The sequence below is a fragment of the Sinocyclocheilus grahami genome, unplaced genomic scaffold (genome assembly GCF_001515645.1).
Source record: "Sinocyclocheilus grahami isolate Dianchi unplaced genomic scaffold, SAMN03320097.WGS_v1.1 scaffold172.1, whole genome shotgun sequence".
NCBI lineage: Eukaryota > Metazoa > Chordata > Actinopteri > Cypriniformes > Cyprinidae > Sinocyclocheilus > Sinocyclocheilus grahami.
Window position 1 is genome coordinate 645,791 of NW_015505351.1, and position 21,107 is coordinate 666,897.

The 21,107-nt window shown below is 36.0% G+C and overlaps 1 long non-coding RNA gene across 1 annotated transcript; it reads left to right on the forward strand.

The window, feature by feature from the left end:
- The first annotated feature begins 1,867 nt into the window (after positions 1 to 1,867).
- LOC107593501 (uncharacterized) lies at positions 1,868 to 19,463 on the forward strand. Its single transcript, XR_001610092.1, has 3 exons — positions 1,868 to 1,948; positions 13,448 to 13,450; positions 19,451 to 19,463. It is a non-coding gene; the product is annotated as an uncharacterized lncRNA (long non-coding RNA).
- Positions 19,464 to 21,107: the final 1,644 nt, after the last annotated feature.

The window sequence follows — 21,107 nt, forward strand, 5'->3', positions numbered from 1 at the left end:
ATATTCTGTGCACAGTTGGATGGTTGGAACTCAGCTGGCCTAATTCTTCTGTTATGGTGCTTTTCCACTGCATGGTACGGCACGGGTACGGGTTATTCGATGCACGGCTCGGTTCGGTTCACTTTTGGGGGGTTTTCCACTGGGTACAGTACCTGGTACCTGGTACTTTTTTCAGTACCACCTCGGTTGAGGTTCCAAGCGAACCGTACCGTTACCAAAACGTGACGTGTAAACTCTGCTGATCACGGATTGGCCGGAGAGAATCGTCACTACCTGCGTCACTGAACTTGCGACACAAACACAACAGAACTGCTAGATTTAAATCAGCACAGCCAGCGAAGGAACGAATGCAACTGTTTTGAACAAGCGCACCTTTTTTAACAACCAAAAAGTGGCTGTTTTGTTGTCTGTTGAGGAAGTACAGACGTTCCTCTCGTTGATAGCAGAGGAGCGGATCCAGCGAAAGCTTGATGGGGCGACACGGAATGAAAGAGTTTTTCAGGAGTCACGGCAGTAGAGGCGGCACAACTATAACGACATGTGAATAATCCCGCCCACTCTAAAGCGGTATTACTACAGCAATACTACACAAGGGAAAAACAAACTTTAAAGGAATAAACAAAGCCAAGGAAACTCCGTATTACTCTGCTATGCTGGAACTTTATGCGCATGCACCCGACAAGTCTGAACAAATTTGACTCGCACATGCGTGAAGCAGGGAATTTCGTACAATGACAATGAGCGACTACTGGTGATATAACAAGTTTAGTAGACCAATAGTGTATGATTTCCAATTTAACACTTTTGTAAAACATCAACGCAGAAGGAAGCATTGACAATCACCTTACAGTAGCAATTATGTTCCAGTTTTAAGGCAGCATCTTAACAATGCTCTTGAGTGTACTTGCAAAAAATGCTCTGTTGGCATTTACTTTATTTTAGTGCAAAATAAAACCTCTCATTTTCTGCCAAAGAGAGCAGAGATAACACCATCTCACTGAAACCAGTGCAGTCTGACAGACATGTCTAGACCTCACATTCAGACACACACTCACACATATGTGCAGCTAAAGAGAGCTGTGCCAATCTCTGTTAGCGTTCCCAAGAGAGCTTCTTCAAAATGGCACTTGGTTGTAAAGTGTGATTTTTCCAGAAGAGAGGAGAAGGGAAGGCCAGCCGTCCAGCCCTTGACCTTTACAGTGGCACAAACCCATAAATGTGAGGTAAAACAAGAACAAACATGGTCAAATCAGGCTGTCCTCCATTGTTGGTGTTTGCTAAGGCAAGCATCACTGTCATTATTACTCATATTTAACTTTGGTACATAACTCACCTTGCACAGTTTGTGCTATGGGCATGAATGATTGCTCAAATCATGTTAAGTCATGCTAAGACTAAGTGATCAGATTAACAATGTTCTCCTGGCATCTTATAGACTTACACTGAAGGAAGAACCCAAGTCATAACTAGAAAGCAGAATTTTATAGAAACAAATTCATACTGTATTAACCACCCAGAGCATCTTGTCAAACACCTATAAAGAAGTCATAACATTGTAGCAAATGCTTACACATGAAACCATCTAACAAAGAACACCCTACCAACCATCAATAAGCCAGAAGACTCTAGTAACAGCTTGGGGTGGGAGAAAATATAGATTATTCGATGCACAGGATTCGCTCTTCAATGATTCTGAATTGATTCTGATATGCACAGGATATGCGCTGTGAAACATGTGTGCATTGCTTGCCAGTGTGTGCTTCTACCCGGAGTTATTTCAGTGTTTTACTAAGATATGCTTTAATTTAAGCTGTTTGGAATGCAGTACGTATTAGATATGCAATAATCAAATAGCAATAATGCTGAGGAAAAAAGAAAAACCCACAACTATGATTGTCTGTAAACTTTCAGATACTTAAAGCACTCTCAGATACTGAAAGTACTTCTTGTTTATCACTTGTAATTGTCTTTTTCCCCCTTTATTACTTTATATTTGCTTGAATGTTTTCAAGCTACATTTAGTTGGTTAAATTCTTAACAATTAATTTTTATTTATCATTAATTTGTAATTATTTAAAAAAAAGTATATATATATAATCTAATAAAAATGCACAAAATAAATTTGATGTAAAATTTATATGAAAATGTAGCCAAGTGCAGTAATATTGAAAATTGAGGATGCAACGCATCGTGATATAAAATTGAATCAAATCGTTGATATGATAACCGTAATTAATCGAATCGTGAAACCAGTGAAGATTCACACTCCTAGTAACTGCCTGGAAAGCCATCTAGCAAATCACCTAGAACACAAAAGCAACACCTAAGCAACCACTTGGAAATGCTCTAGCAACAATCCGGAAACTGCCATCAACTACCTAGCAACACCCTGACAACCAGCAAGCAATCATTACAAAAAAAGGCCAGGTAACCTCCCAGAACACCTAACCAGCCACCTATACCTAGGAACCACCTATAAATGCCCCAGCAACCACCTAGAACACTCTAGCATCTGCTTAGCAACACCTTAGCAACAAGAGAATAATTTTGGTTTCCGAACATTCAGTGCATCCCTAATTCTAATTAATGATGTCAAAGAATTTACCAGTATTTTGAAACGGATGTGTAAATGGTGCTTTACCAGAAAAGATGGAACATTGTTGCCTGTGTGAACAGCGCATTTTTGTATTTACCGGTAAAGCCGTTCTGGTAATTTTGCGGCAATTTACTGGTATTACTGTGTGAAAGGGGCTAATGACTCCTCAACCACTTACCAATGAGCCTAAATGCTCTAGTAACAGCCTAGGAATGCACTGGCAACCACTTAGAACACCAAAGAAACACCGTATCAACCACCTTAGCAATGCTCTAGAAACTGGTTAGCAACACCCTGGAAACCACAGAGCAATCATTTAACAACGCCCTGTCAACCTGTCAGAACATCTAACCAACCTATCAACAAACCAAAATAACATAGCAACCACCAAGAACACTCCTGCAACTGTCTAGCAGCTGCTTAGCAACACCTTAGCAACAACAGAACAACCACCCAGAACACTCAACCAACCACTTATCAATGAGCCAAAAATGCTCCAGTAACAGCCTAGCAATGCATTGACAACCACTTTATAACACCAAAGCAACAACTTAACAGCCACCTGGCAATGCTCTAGCAACCATCTGGAATGTTCTACCAACTGCTTAGCAACACACTGGCAACCACAAAGCAACTACCCAACGATCACCAACTGACAAGCTTTGCATCTAGTTTCAATCTTATGGGTTAAACAAGGTTTATACTGTAAAATTATTTGTTTGTTTATTTGTTTTACATATGAGACACAATTCAAATCATAAACATACCTTTTCACCCAGCACAAATTTAAAATATTTATGTCTTGGTAATAAATAACCAAATAACTCACAAAGAATATATCACAGTCACTATATATATATAGTGAGTCCTGCACCATCTAAGTAGTTGAGAAACATCCGAGGAACACAGTCATTTGGCAGTGAAGTCTGCTGTTATAGCAGAAATTTCTGAAATTTGGACCTGCTGATTTAACTCAGTGATCAGGCCAGAGAAACACTGCAGCTTCATTCTGTTCCCATGATCCTTGGCCAAATTCAGCATTTGGAACACTGTTGGCCTCAGCAGAACTCAATATGTTTTGACAAAATGAGCAATCTGACTATAACTCATGCAATAACTTTATTGCTCCAGGTATTTAATAACTTTGATACTCTCAAACGTAAAGCTATGGCTTAAAGAGATGATATTATCACTTTAATTTTACTGCAACATTCCCTCAGTGAGAAAAATATGAAATGTGTACAGAATATTCCAAGCTAATCAGTTCCAATATTTTGGTCAAAGCATTCAGAATATAGAGGAATTTAAATTTTAAAAAAGGGAATCAAATGCAAAACAATTTGCATTACCACAAGAAGATAAACGGGCACATGGTTTGGGTGGGCTGAATCACCTCTAGTTAAAGGGATAGTTCACCCAAAAATGAAAACTAATGAACTAATTTAGTAGTGTCCTACGAAACCATGTTTCTGTGCCTTGACCTTGGTAGTACATTTGCTGTCTATGGAGAATCAGAAGGCTCTTGGATTTAAAAAAATATATATATCTCAGTTTGTGTTCCGAAGATGAGCAAAGGTCTTACGGGGTTTGGAACGACATGAGAGTGAGTTTTCATTTTTGGGTGAACTATCCCTTTAAACTAATGAACTAATTTAGTAGTGTCCTACGAAACCATGTTTCTGTGCCTTGACCTTGGTAGTACATTTGCTGTCTATGGAGAATCAGAAGGCTCTTGGATTTAAAAAAATATATATATCTCAATTTGTGTTCCGAAGATGAGCAAAGGTCTTACGGGGTTTGGAACGACATGAGAGTGAGTTTTCATTTTTGGGTGAACTATCCCTTTGTTTGTTTATTTGTTTGTTTGACATGTGAGACACAATTCAACCCATAAATATACTTTTTCACCCAGCACAAATTTAAAAGATTTCTGTCTTGGTAATAAATTACCAAATAACTATCACAGTCACTTTACTTCAATTCTTTATGAGTCCTGCAGCATCTAAGTAGTTGAGTAACATCCGTGGAACACTGTCATTTGGCAGTGAAGTCTGCTGTTATAGCAGAAAGTTGTTGTGAAATTTGGACCTGCTGATTTAACTCAGGCCACAGAAACACTGCAGCTTCATTCTGTTCCCATGATCCTTGGCCAAATTCAGCATTAGGAACACTGTTGGCCTCAGCAGGACTCAATATGTTTTGACAAAATGAGCAATCTGACTATAACTCATGCAATAACTTTATTGCTCCAGTTATTTAATAACTTTGATACTCTCAAATGTAAAGTCATGGCCTAAAGAAATTATATAATCACTAAATATGAAAAATATGAAATATGTGTGAAATATTACGAGCTAATCAGTTCCCATATTTAAGTCAGAGCATTCAGAATCTAGAGGAATTTAAAGCAAAAAAAAAAAATGAAGGGAAAATAATTTGCAACAATTTGGTTTGGGTGGGCTGGATCACCTCTAGTTAAGGTCTCAGGTGGTTTTCCACAGGTCTTCTGTTACCTTTGCTATGAAAACTGCATCTCCATAAGCCTGGGAAACCCAGAACGCATTAAAACTATTTCTCCAGATGCTCACTGGTCTCTCAATTTTGAGGAAAGTATCAGGTTCCTCGGATATCAGAGAGCCTGGGAAACTGAACGCTTGAGGCCAAGTTCCGTTGTGCCTGCCGCTGGACATTCCAACTAGGATTACAGGATCAAAATTAGTTACTCTGGAATGCCACAGTTTGTTGGGGATGTTTTACAGTAACCCTAACCTAACAAAAGAGTGCAAAATACTGGCTGGAAGGTGCAGAAATGCTGGAAATGTGGGACCAGCTGCCAAGTTTTCCAGGCACAACTTTTTCTCCCATTGTCTTTACCTGCCATTCTGCTTGTAACATAATTCCTCAGAAAGCCATGACTTTAGACAAAGACGCCTATGATATATTCCACAGTGAGAGGCTGGTGGTACTTCCCCCAGTGAGACACACTGCATATTCTGCTTTGTGGCTGAACCCTCCATTGTTGCAGGGGCTGAAAGAGGGCCCTGAATGACGGTGGTGAATTAGTTGATGTATTACTACCAAATAGTTTGATTTACCAAGAAATGTTGAGTAAATTTTTGGACCAGCAAGGTCTCAAGATTATCTCACACATTTGGAGAGGATTTGATGAACTATGTAGGGAAAGGTATGCTTTTAACAAAATTCAAAATGGTGGAACTATTTAGCACTATTGTTGACCTCAATTATATCCCAAACTTGTCAGTTATGTTCAAAGTATTGTTCCAATGACACATATCAATTTTCTTTTCTATGCAATAGCACTGGCAAAATTTGGGAGACATGGCATAACCCAAAAATGTATGAAGTTACTAAACCTAGCTGTTGTGCTTAGATGATACTAGTTAATTGGAATCTGTAGATTTAGGATTTGGATGTTAGTTTTATTTTCTTGATTTAGCCCTTCAGCAATTGTTGGACAAGTTTCTCCTTGTAAACAAGTTAAATTTCTAATTCAAATACTAATACATATCCTGATTAGTTCCTGAAAATGCAGAATCACTGAATAATTTCCAAGCAATGATGACTGAATACATATTTATTGCCACTGTACATTCAGCTTGGTTCTAGTCTGCAAGTCAGATGTGACAGGAACTACATTACAAGTTCAAAAAAGAATTACCTTTTGTTCCAAAGTCAATCTTATTTTCAAAGTCTTTTCAAAGAATCTTTACAGCTGCTACCATTTTCAGATCTGTATGACTTCCGACAGATGCAAAGCTTCACTATCATTTTATGCTAATATTACATATACAAGCTGAAAATCTGACTACAAGCATGAATTTGACTACAAGCATGAAATGTGTTCAAATGTGAAGCTTTACAGTCAATGGTGAATAGAAAAGACAGATACGGCAGATACGAGCTACAGAGGATCCACCATTAGAATCCATTTTACAAAGTGTTGAAATATGATTCATACTCTGTAGGATGAACTAAAAGGAAGAGATGCATGGCATTTGAGAACATGAAGATAAAGAGACTCATTCTTTGGGCCTGCTGGCATAACGGTGCGTTTTCCATTATGTCTTGAGATCAAGTATGAAGTTCTTTGAGACTGCTCAGCAAGACAGTAGGTTATGCTGTGTTCTCAAGACAATTTAGACATTGATCTTGTTGTTCCAACTAAATTTGGGTTGTGAGAGTCTTTGGCAGGCATCTTTGACTGTGTAGTATGTGTGGCATTTGTGGAAGCCCAACACTTCCTGTGCATTCCATATTATTCACAGCCACTGACCCAAAAACTCCCCCCATGGTTTACTGTTGGGGTCTCGTTGACTTGGGAGCAGTGAAAAGGAAATGACATGTGAAAATCTCAATCCATCGGCCACTAAAGAAAGCATCTTTTGACTCTCGTGGATAACGTGAGCTAGCAACCCATCTAGCACACTCTCTTAGCCTGTCTCCGGCTCTCTCTGTTCCTCTGATTATGATCTGGATCAGTACCGCACGGCCATTTTCTCTCCAACATGTGGGGAGGAGCTGCCAGCCATGTTGACTGTCTGAAATTGAAATTGAAATCATTTGGCTATATCTGAATCACAGTTACTGACAGCCAAAGAAAGATAGTGACAAAGGCTTTGTTCACATTGCACATCCAACTTTTTAAATCGCACTGTCATGATGCAAGTGACCTGATCTGAAATCTGATTTGACAGTGTTGTCTATATATGTTACATTCAAATTGGCAAACAGAAATTGATCAAACAAAGCTGCTAACGATATAAGATGTGAACAAATGTGATTTTATTTTCTCCTGATCAGGTTCAGCTCATTACCCAGAATACTATCCATCCAAAGCTGCTGTATTTGTATTCTAGCAAGGCATTTATCAAGACAAAACATCTCTAGCTGTTGTTTTCTCATCTTTTGTTTCTCCAAATCGGTGGTAAAGAATAATAGTCACTGACAGAGACAAGTCTAACCAGAAAATGAGCTATGACAAACCTGCATGCTGTCTGATTTCCTGCTCTATTGAGCTCTAACAATACGACCAATGCACAAAGACAAGCCCCTGAATGGTTCATGTCCTCTGTGTCGCCCTGAACACCAATTAATCTTTAAATGGACCCATTCAACCCCCATATGCTCTGGGGATTCTGGGTAACCACATTGGATAGGATAATTAAAAAAATAAAGTGTTAATTTGTGAGTGTTAGTTGTAATTTTATTGTAATTTTTGTGCCAAGTTTTAAAGAACAATAAAATGGTAATAATGTTATTAAATGTAATTTTTACACAGTGAAGGTCAATGGGGTTCAAAAGAAATGGACCCCATTGACATTTATTTTGTATGGATGATAAATACAAGAGTAAATGAAGACAAAAATGTTCCACTATCCCATTAAATATTTCGCTATACTGTTTATATCATGTTTATACCATAGTTGAAAGTGTATATTCATGTAGCTTTCAGTTGCTTTACATTAGTTACTCTGAAAACATGAAGTAAAACAAAAATGCAAAGCAGGATGAGTCCCAAACAAGTCAAACAGAGGAAGAACTCATTATTAAAGGGAGTTTATTTTAGTTTAGTTTAGTTTAGTTACATTGAAGCCTGAAGTGAAACTAAAGTGCAGTTATAGATGTATATATTTCATTTGCAAAAAAAAAAAAAAATTACTAGATAATGAGTTGCCACATTTTTTATTTACGTCTTCAAAAATATCAAAATATTTTTTCAGTTTACTTTCTAAGGAACTTCCAATATTGAATATTGTGATAATGTAATATAAAATTAAGATTTTACTCATATGTACCACTACCAATGAGCATTCTAACATATTGTAACAAACAACGTAATTTATAAACAAAAATATATAAATTTTCTTTACATTCCCAGTGTGAAATGGACCCCAACAGGTTGGGGTAGCATAAAGAGACCAAGAGAGATGGCGCTGTCAGTGTGATTGCCAAATATGCACAAACACACACACACACACACACACACACACACACACACACATATTTCACTTCTGATTAGAATGACTGTCTTCGAATTTATTAAAAGCTCCCTTCTAATCACTACGTGAAAGCAGCGACTGCACCTGTTACAAGGGACGAATGGGAATTCCTCAAATTCTCCCAAACATTTAAAGCAAACACTTGTAAAGCCAGCAGAGCTGACCAGTAGCTAGTACCACCCAGCGCTGACTCAGATACAGCTCCTGCCAATGCATCTGAATGGCTGCAATTAAGCAGATTATACTGCTCGTGCAGAGAATAGACGGAGTGGGTGGAGGGAAAGAGAAAGAAAAAGAGAGAGAGAGAGACAGACAGAGAAAACATCTGTCCAGAGTAAGTATACAAAAGAACAAATTGAATTTAAATATGTGTATAACACTAGTATTCATATCTTAGTCATTATAAAAGAAGAGCCGTTGAAAAATATAAAAATACATAAATATAAATAAGCTTTGTGTGTAAAATGTGTTGTGTCAAATATAAGTAATCAGCTTAATTCAAGTCAAAATTATTGTTTAATATGACATCAGGTTACACAAACAAAAAATGTCATTTTAAAAAGTCAGACCAGATCAGCTCTTGTAAGAAACATTGACATGTTTGAACTTTTTATGGAGCAATGGTTGTGCATATACAGATAATTTGATGAAATACGCACGACTTTTTATTTATTCATTTTTTTGTTGTTCAATAATCAAAACCAACTCCTGTGAAAAACTCAAACCCAAACAAAGAGAAGATCCTGTTCCAGAATCAGCCCTGAAAGTGTACTGTCAAACACCTTCAAAACAAAACCATGCTACCCTGAGCACACCCCTTCAGTCGCTCCAGAACAAAAGAGACTAAGCTTCCTCCAGATCCCCGTCTAGTGCTTTTCAACATCAACAACCACCATTAACCCTTCCAAATGGCATAAAAGGAGGATTTAAACAAGCCCTGAGCGTTAAACTGAAAAGATCTGTATGTTTAAGCAGCTTTCTTGTTACCTTTTTGCCCTTCTTCTTGCGTAGCGCTTGCTTGCCGGTCCCTTTTTCCTTGGCGTCTTCGCTCATCTTATACAAAAGGTCCTTTCATTTAATCCAACACTGAGAGAGCAGTGATGATGAGAACTACAGAAAAGTCCACGAGAAGCGAGTCGCTCTAATACCTGCTGCCCTCTTGTTTTCGATTGTCAACACGCACTCAATGAACTCGGTCCAAACAGCACTTGAGCGCTTTGGGTGGTTTGGTTGGTGCCAGCTCCTACACACGCCACAGGTCACTGTGAGGGAGACGGGGGAGGAGAAATCACTGGAGCTTTTATTGGAGTGGGTTGAGAGATCCGTGGGCTGGTTCTTCTGACCCAGCTGCCCACCTCTCCCTGACCAACACAGTTGGGTCTACTGATTCACTGGTGCTCCTCACACAAGACTAAATGGTGCTGATGGAGACACGCGCTCTTCCCGAGCAGCCAAACATCAAGAGGGAGGGAGAGAGAGAGAGAGAGAGAGAGAGAGAGAGAGGGCGGTGGAGAAGGAGCGCAAAGATGAAGCAATTGCCATGGAGAAACCCCCCTTTACAAATAAGAGGGGTGAACTGAACACAGGCTGGAAGAAATGGTTAATTAATGGTTGATTAACGCCTGCTGATAGAAATTGCACACCCGCCGGCTCTGAGTGTGGCCATTAGTGAAATGCCAGTATAAGGAGAGTTCACAGACAAAACCTACCGGGGTCGGGTTACTGGTCAGTAGATGATCTCTTTTATTTCACGCAGCTTCTCGCCGAGATGTAACAAAAGAGTGCAACTGTGACCATCCATCTTTTCACCAGACTTGGGAACGCAAGTAATTTTCCCATTCGTTTTCTTTTTTTCAAAGTTTTTTTTTTAATTCTCAATAAAGAGCTGTAATAATATGATGTAATCCATGCTTTAAGCCATGATGTAATCAGAAATAGAACTACTATATAAGACAGGGATGCAGTGATATTCGAACTCTGGCTGATAATTATTTAGACGTTTTGGGTGATAGCTGACATAAATGGTCGATAATACAATTCTGAATAAACAAATGATTTTTGTTTTTAGAATTTTACAGTAAATGCTACAAAATTTAGGCATCAAAACATTATAACGTACAATATGAAAAATGTATATTTTAAAACAAAAAGGAAGTAAAAAATGTTAATAATAAGTTAATATAGATTATTAATTAAATATGAATACAAATTAATAATAAAAAAATCTATAGTTTTAAATCCTAGGCATTACAACATTATAAACAAAAGTATGAAAAATAAATCTTAATTGTGAGACATACATGTTCTTCTACAGGCAGTTATATTAAATTATTAGTAGTATTAAAGACTAACTATAGTTGCCAGCATAGGTAAAATGTAAAAAAAAAAATCATAAATGAGCAAGCATGAATAAATATCCAATATCAACATTTAAAAATGAAACCACTAATATCAACCAATAATGTTATTTTGGTACAACTTTTTTTTTTGTTTTCATTTTATTTTTGTTACATTTTTAGTTTTGTATATAGTTTATTTTTTATTAAATTTTTTTAATTTTAGTTGGTATATCAAGTTCAACTAAATGAAAATGAGAAATGCTGCCTTGTGAACTAGCTGAAATAAAATAGATGTAATATTTTTTTATAATTTTATTTCAGTTAAAGTTGATTTCAAGTAATGAAAGTTTGTTTGTTTGTATTTATTTTTATTAACCATAATAACCCTAGTGATAGCCATTATATTGTGCATCCTTAATATAAAACTAACAGACAGCAATGTATTTTCTTTGATTGTTTGTCATATTTTACTTTCAACAATAATAATATTGGAAATTTAGAAACTATAGATTATGTAAAAAAATATATATGTTGAAATCACACTGACTTGTGGCTTCTACAGATGCACTGATTATTGCTCTATAACCTCTGAGTCTAAGGTAAAATATCTCTATAGAAAAATAACTGGGATTTTACTACTGTTGTGCTGTATTACACCAGCAGTGATTCATTGAATGAAGGAAAGCGCTTAGTTGGAGAGTCTGTGCAACGCCTCTGGCCAGAGAACAATAAACTGGAGAGCTTACTCAACCTCCAGAGAGGAACCAGCATAGAAGCTGCTAAAGCATCATGTGATCCGATTTTCCAGTTGCACAGCATGTGATAAGAAGTTAAAAAGATGGAGATGTAGAGAAAGTACATTGTGGGTTGTTTACATGGCTCAATATTATGCTTCAACATCACTTACATTATCAAAATGCTGGTGCGCTTTAAAAAACAGTCACAGTCATTTGAATAGTGCCGTACAATTACCTACTCATCGCTGTGTCTCCTCTGAGTGCAGTGCCATTTACTATTCACCAACACCACAAATGTGCTCTGAACCAATAACAATGGATTCGTTCTCTGGGAGCGAGATTGTAACAGAGCGCTACAGCAACTGTCTGCTCTTGCTGGTTTGTGGTCCCCATTTCTATTAATATTAACTGAGAGCTGAGTGGTTATGTAGCTGTATGTCCATTATGGTTTAAAATGAAAACAGGTATATCAAAGAGAATCCTCTCACATCTGTCCTCTGCTGGCCAATGAGTGTCATGACATAAACAATCCCACCCTGTTCTTTATACAGAGATCAGATATATATTGAGATCCTTTTGTTAGGATCAAATGTGTGTCTGCATTATATTTGGCATCACGATATTCAATTTAAAAACCCACTTCCATCATTTATTGCTTGATATGTACGTATTCCATCATATAAAGAAAAGGAAGCTCCCAAAGTACAATTCATGCATTCAGTGAATTCATAAAGGATTCATTAATCATCAAAAATGGAAGCTAATAAGCAGCAGAGTCTCACTAACATGCAGCTTCACTAGTAGTTGCAGTGCAGTTTCTCACCCATAATGCAATCTGGCAGCAGAAGCACAGCTTCACACCTAACACAAGGTGACAAAACCCAAACTTGCTGAACCCTGATAACCTCCTTTTATACTGTTCCAACAGGCCATGAGCTTCCATTACATGAATCTTATAATAAAATGATTGCTGAAAGGATAATAAACAGGTTATTAGATATAAACCATTACATGCTAAAAGGAATGTTCAAGGTTCAAAATAGGCTATGCTCTATTGACAGTGTGTGACATGCCAACAGTTAAACAATCATTTCAGCTCATCAGTGCAGAGAATGACACTAGTATAAACTCTAAAATACACGGTTTCAAAATAAACAATATTTCAGTTACCATATCAGGTCATTCTAATTATTAATATTAGAGATTTTTTAATTTATTGATCTGTTGATATTCAATTGTGCATGCTCGTGTTTTCTGTTTTAACATTTAGATAACCTTTGCCTTCTGATGCTCAAAAATAATAATTTAACACAATTTTAAACATAATCTTAAGCAAATCTCAAGATGAATACATTTGACATACAGTTCATTACAATTTAAATTAACATGTAAAATAGAGCACAGTATTTCAGGCACAAATAGACGCAGAAGTGATCAGAATTCAGTGTTCACGTGCATCTGCGTGGCTCTCACCGTGTCTACATTGGACGCGAGCGGCGCAACAAAATACAATGAACCCATTATAATCAGTGATGCTGTCTACACTGGATGCGGCGTGGTACGACAGATCCCCAACAGTAAACTGATGCCGCTTTCTCTTTATGACGTACTGACACAAAGTTCAAATGATGAGCAATAGTCGCTTTGTCGCGTCCAGTGTAGACAGACTTTGGGGCCGTTCACATGGCGCGCCTAAAAACGCATGGGAAAACGCCAGTCACGCCGCTTTCTCCTTCTTTCCAAAGCGCTCGGGAGCTTGTGCTTTCATGGCGTCTGGCGTTGCTTAGCAACCGTGGCCTGCGTTCTCTGCACACATCGCGATATCGGAGCTAAAACGATATATCGTGCAGCCCTAGTAAAAATGTCTTGTCATGTGACCTAAAAAGTGTTTCATTTGAACCTAAAAAGCTGTTTTTATTCAAGTTAAAAAATTCAATTTAATATGACTAGATAAGGTTACACCAACACAAGTTATTTTTAAGATGAAAGTCAGTGAATGGGTGCCGTCAGAATGAAACTTGAAAAAAAAAACATCACAATCCACAAGTTATCAATATTTATTTATCTATTTGTTTAGAACTCTTTTTGCTTGTAAATAGTGCTTGATCTGTGCATATTTCTCTCCTGAATCAGACTAGATGACTTTTTCATTGGAGAAAGCTATATTTTGAAGAAAGGACCTGTATTTATGCTGGAAGCAATGGTTTGAAGTTAAAAACATCTTAATGATGGATTTGTTTATTACAAACATGCAGCCTTTTACTTCATTTGGATTACTTGTGGATTATTGTGATGTTCTGATGAAGAAACAAACTACATTTTGGATGGGCTAGTGCATTTTCAGCTAATTTTCTAAACTATTTCTTAAATAGTGTTGTAGCAAAAAAAAAAAGTTCAGCTTTAAAATCTCAGGAACATTTGTACTGTTGACTTCCAGTGCAAGAGCATTACTGTACAGATTCAGGGTTGAGCAGTAATCAACAGAATGTCAAAGATGATGTGCACAGATCAAACTTGTTTTGAATTTATAACATTCCAAGTCACTATCATTCACACAGGATGTTTTATTGTATTCAAGATAGATAGAGTGCAACGGAATGAAACAAATGTACAGGAGGGATCTCAAGATGTGTTTTTTAAAGTCAAACAACTTTTATTGCAACTTGACACGGTACATTAAAAATGCAATGCTAAAAAACACAAAAGGCGAAAGCTGACAAAAATATATGAACCACATAAAACTGCAAATCATGACATGCTGATGGAGAAAAAAAATAAGATTTTGAATGGCATAAAAAAGGCTTGTCAATGTTCAGTGCTATTATGTTAACTGATCTACAAGAGCCAATTTATATATATGTCCCTGGAAAAAAGTTTTGGTCTTCATTTATTGTAGTAGTGTTTTTATATATCTCACAACTCTGTGAACTTGGTTCTACCAACATATAAAACTGCTTTCTAGAAATGTATTTTTGTCCTGATGCAATACTCTTGTAAACTACATCACCTGCCAGATCAGAGACAGTTTATTAAATAAGCAAAAAACTAGCAAATCACTGAAGGCAGCTCTCGAAAAAAATTAATGAAGCAGCTCTTTTGCTAAAAGCTTTGTCTGACTGATTTTTCCAGCTATTGCAGTTTTTGGGCATACAGTATAAAACTTCTTGTCTGACCGTGCAAACAAATGCAGCAAATCAAATCAAATGACAGGACAGCATTAAGCTTTTGTTCACACTTGCACATAAATTCTTTTGCACTTTAATTTTACTATAATTGTACAACTAATGAAATCTGATTTTTTTTTCAGGCAGTTTAGTCAATATCTGATTGAAAAAAATGGTACTAATCAGATCTGACCACTCAGATTAAAGTAATTGTAGATTAATTGTATTTCCAACACATGCATTTTGGATCAAGTTTGTTGACTTTTTTTCTCAAGTATGTTGTCATTTAAATCTTGCTTCATGTTTCACTTTGATTAAAGATAACGTTCAGCCAAAATTCAAAAACCTGTCATCATTTGCTCACCCTTGTGTTGTTCCGAAACTGCATGACTCAGGGTTATTATCATTTATTAAACTGAAACTAAGACCATAAAAACAGTTTGAAATAAACATTAACTGAATTTAAATAAAATATATATATTTTTTAAAACATTTATTATTATATATATAAAATGTGATTTAGAACTATGCTGTAATAGACTAAACTATATATTATAAAATGATGAGACTAAAATTTAAATTTTTTGGTCTTTCAGCAACACGTTTCTCCAGGGTGTGGAGTGAGTGATCTGTGTTGAGTGTTGAGTACACACCTCTTATCGTGCCGGAAAACCTTGAACTCCATTAAATAACTAGAGCAACATATTGAGTGTGCCTAGATCAAAGCTGTACCTAACATTTAAGCGTCTGTAAAACAGAGGAGTGCTGGGTAGTTTGCAGGTCCTCACATGTCAAATTCCACACGTTTCTATGTGGAATGTCACATCGCAGCTACAAACTAACAAAATCCTGCATTATCCAGTAGTGAAAGTCAGGATTTTTGATCATACTTAACAAAAGGAAAAACACAACAAAAATCAAAAGATCCAAGGCAGATTTGAACTGAGCTCTAGAAACACTGCACTATGCTACAAGTATTTGAAGTGTGTGTGTAGCTAAAGTATGGGATGATATTAGATTCAAAATGATTAATAGACGCACACACAATTATCCATGTACTGCATACATTTTATACATGTAAACAAGGCCCAGTGCAATTCATTAACGTGTACACGATTTGAAAAATTCGAAAATGTGCGTCACTACACTGAAATAAATGCTTTTCAACCGGTGTCTGCAGAGTTAAGAATTACATTAATGTGCAGCATTTTGTTCAAATAGAGACATATTTGTGAATACAAATGGTATAGTTTGTACTAAAGTATTAGGATTTGTGCATGTAGCGGTTAAAATGTGCATTTGTGGATCAGGTGACACGCGTGCATTCATTCACATCTCATCTGAGTCGATTCTACTTGATTCATTTGAATTTTGAGACTTTCGTTCCGCCCTTTTAGCCTTGCCCAATCCACACACACACAGCTCGCGATCCACGCGCAGCTGAGCCTAAGAAAATCAGCGACCGCTAGATGGCACTAGCCCCAGTCACATGTGCGCATTCCATTGATTACGGTTTTATGAATGTTACAGTGTGTTTTCTTTGTTTCTTTTTGGTTTGGCTATTCTCCTCTACTGTAGAAATATAATAAAGATGTTTTATTGAACTTGTTCTAACTTAACTTGTCTTAAGACACATAATAGCTTATATTAATTTTGCCAAACAAGAACTTTGTGACGGTACCTTGTTTTTTTCTCTTTCTTTCTGTAATTCAACGGCACGTTGTCAGTTATTCCTTCCTAATGTAATGTAAATTAATGGGGGACGTGAAATGCTGTAAACTGCGAAAATTAAGTCTAAAAAAAAACCGAACAAGATCGACTCGAACTAGACATCAATTAATGCGCGTGTGTCACCTGATCCACATATGCACAGATTCCTTTATGCATGAGTAATTTATGATATATTAATGCAGAACAGAGCATTTTTATTTGCAAACATGTCTGTATTTGTACAAATCGCTGCACAATCATTTAATCCTGAATTCCATAGATTCAAATTGAAAGGTATTTGTTTGTGGTTAGTAAGATACATGTATAAAATGTATGCAGTACATGGATAATCTATTAATCATTTTGAATCTAATATCATCCCATACTAAAGCTCTGGAAAGAATCATCAAGTGACAAGCAAAGCCGTTAATCACGTAATTTGTTGTGACAAGGTAACTGCATAACAACATGCCATTATACTTTGAAATAAAGCTACTGATAAGCAAAAAATACCAATGTCCTGTGCATGACTAAACATGTCTTTGCTCTCTGTCATTAGCAGTTCACCATCTCCCACAGTCCTCTGGGAACACAGGGGCTTTTTTCTATCACAGCTATCAGAAATCTTTGATCTGTTTAATTACACTCTTCACACCTTCTCACTATACGAATATCTCTGCTGAGGATTCAATTATAAATCTGTAAGTATGCAACAGAAGTAGTAAATCTTACCTGGAGTATGCAGTCTAGTCTACAGGTGGCAGCATTGGTGGGTTATGTAATTACACCATCAGTCAAAAGTTTGTAATAATTAAGATGGTTTCATGTATGTTGAAGATGATGCTTTTGAAATAAATCTCTTTTGTTGATTAATATATTTGTGGAAAAAGTGATCAATCTTTTTTGGGGGATTCTTTTGTGAATGGAAAGATCAAAAGAACAGGGTTTATTTGAAACACATTTTTTTGTAACATTATAAATGTCTTTAATGTCACTTTTGATCAATTTAATGTGTCCTTGTTGAATAAAAGTATTAATTTCCTTTTAAAAAAAATCTTGCTTACCCTAAACTTTTGAAAGGTAGTGTATCAAAATTTTTTAACATTAATAATAATAACTGTTTCCTGAGCAGCCAATCGGCATATTAGAATGATTTCTGAAGCACCATGTGACACTGAAGACTGGAGTAATGATGCTGAAAATACAGCTTTGACATCACAGAAATAATTAACATTTTAAAATATATTAAAATAGAAAACAGTTGCAATTGCAGTAATATTTCACGATATTACTGCATGATAAAGAAATACAGCCATGTTAAAAATATCTCACTCATAACTTACTGTGATTTTGATCAATTAAATGTAGCTTTGGCGAGCATAAGAGACTTACAAATATGAAAGTGAAACAAAATAACTGAATAACAAATTGCACAGGCATGCATTATAAAACTAGCCAAGACTTGCAAGTTGAAAGACAAGTTAATTTACATTTAAAATTGAACAAATTTTATCTTATCTTTGATATTTGCCACGGCATATTTTTCAACAAATCGCAAATCTGTTCTGAAACCTAGTGAGCAGGCTACCTAGCATTCTAAGGTGTCTTTAGTTCAATAGTAGATTAGCCTAAAGTTTTGTCCAAATTTCTATAATTCATTGAAAAAGCTCAGTGAACAAGTTTATCCAAGACGGCTGATAAAGCAAAAGAAATGGCATTACTTAATAAATACTTGAAGACTACATTCCACTTTCAGTTTTCTTATATTCATATTAATATTTAACGTTTACATTTTTAGACACTTTATTAACAAATACTTAAAGTCTACATTCCACTGTTTGTTTTTTAATATTTATAATTCTATTAATATTTAACTTTTAATCTAAGAAGTATGTACAATAGCATGTTTATTTTTGCAGGTGTAGAAACTGGTATAGAGAATTGTGAAATTTTATTATTATTATAACCCTGCCTAGAAGGTTAGTGGCCTTGTAGACGTTACATAGTTATGGTTTGGATTGAAGCCATAGTGTTTGTGTAAGGTGTGTAACACAAACAAGAATCAGTGAGTTAGACAGCCAGAAGGAGTTTGGCAGGAGAGTCAGTTCCCATGCTTCAAAAATGACTTGATTTTGTTTTATATTTTGTTATTCATACCTGCAATTTGTATTAAGCAAGAGAGCTTACACAACATTAAACAACAGGATTTCAGAATGTCTTTGCAGCAGCTCAGGATATCAGAAAATGACATGCCACGTCATATATAATCAGATCAGACTAAAGGGAAGAGAATTTGATCTCACCGGCTGGCGCCGAGGAGAATCATATGTCATACAAACTGCCTATCTTCACATTAACTGATTTGCATTCATCAATCTACAGTGACTTATTATGTCTTCATGAATTATATTTAGCCTTTTATCTCATGACTAGCCAGATTTATACATTACAGTACAGTGAAAGATTTTGTGGTTCAGTAAAATCAGCAGAGATCATACTGAACTTTCTGTACTAAATAAGTTAGTTCAATATATTAACTAAATAATGAAGAAACATATTGTTGTCATTAAATTTAATTGAGCTATTTTTAATTTTCCTAAGCATGCACAAGGGTCATTTTTAATTTTGTTGTTGTTGTTGATTTTGTTGTCAGTCACAGTAGATAAAATTAGTGTGTGTGTGTGTGTGTAGGAATTACAAGACTGATGGATATCTCATATTGCAAAAAAAATAAACTTCTTGTTGTACAATAAAGACAGCAAGGATTCAGTTTTCATGCTTGTGCTGTTCGAAACATATCAAAGTCCCTTTTCCAGTCATGAAAGCGTAACTAAATAATGAAGAAACATATTGTTGTCATTAAATTTAATTGAGCTATTTTTAGTTTTCCTAAGCATGCACAAGGGTCATTTTTAATTTTGTTGTTGTTGTTGATTTTGTTGTCAGTCACAGTAGATAAAATCAGTGTGTGTGTGTGTAGGAATTACAAGTCTGATGGATATCTCATATTGCAAAAAAAAATAAACTTGTTGTTGTACAATAAAGACAGCAAGGATTCAGTTTTCATGCTTGTGCTGCTCGAAACATATCAAAGTCCCTTTTCCAGTCATGAAAGCACAGCTCCTACCAACTTAAATGAGGGAAGACTGAAAACAGTTTGTCAGTAGTATGTTTTACATTGATTCAACACATTTCAAGTCAGGATTAAAACAGCTGAAAGTTTTTGAAAAATGTGATTGGGCTATTTAAAGCTGCAGTCCGTAACTTTTTTTGTGTTCATAATTTACTAAATTTATATAATAAGTGAGTACATCATGTGAGTACACCTACTGTATAATAAGTTTTATAATTGGATTATTTTCAACTGGTTCTGGTAGGAACAGCTGTGGAGTAGCCCAGTACCCGCGTGACACATCAATCATAGACATAAACAGAGAGAAGTAAATCCAGCTACAATATTCTTCTGCAAGACACATGCAGTTCTGTTTATTAAAATTAACAAAAATGTTAATCTGAGTATACACAACCAGTCTAAAGTTTGGAATCAGTCATATTTTTTAGAGACAGTTTACTCTGAAATGAAAATTCTATCATCATTTACTCACCCCCAAGTTTTTCCAAACCTGTATGAATTTTTTTCAGCTGTTGAACACAAAAGGAGATATTTTAAAGCATGTCGGTAACCAAAAAGTTCAAAAAGTTTCCATCACCCTCTTTTTATGCGCATTTTGAAGCATCGCATCAGAAACGAGTGATAGAAACGTGAAAAGAAATCCCTTAATTCGCAAAAACGTTTTTATGCTCGCTTGAGGTGGTTTTTTACTTGTGTGAAAAAGGGTTAATGCAAATAATGGGAGATGGAAACGCATTTTGCGAATAAATTCCGTATGAGCGTTTAAAAAAGTCATGTGAACAGCATCCGAAATGTTGTTACGGTCATTCTGAAATGCCCAAGTAAATCTGTCATAAAAGTATTTCAGTATAATTGCCTCAGAATTCTCTTACACGACTGCGTTCCCAAACAGCTGGCATTCACCTCTGAAAGCAATGACCACATTTATTGTTTATTCTGCTCGCTCCGAGGCACAAGTAATTTATTATATTTGAAAATTATTATATTTAGTGGCTTCTCCTACTTTTCTTATTGATATTTTATGCCAGTTTATCAGAAAGTGACGATTGCTTTGACTCGCAGAAAGTGACGATTGCTTTGACTCGTTGGATGGAAACGGTACTTATTCGCATATGTTTTATGCAATATTCCAATTTTGCACATAAGTTACAACAACAACAACTAAGTTAGCAACTTAGAAACCCGACTACTGACTTCCATAAAACGGGAAAAAACTATAGAAGTCGATAGCTTCTGTCAACATTTCAAAAGATCCAAATTCCAAACGTTTAACCATTGTGAATAATTGTTAAAATGGTGCTTTATAAAAGTAATAGCTTTAACGTTGACCAGCACTCAAGTATTGTTTTTCGCTGTACAATGGGACTATTCTGAAAGAGGAAGAAATGTGACACCACGTTTGAGTTTC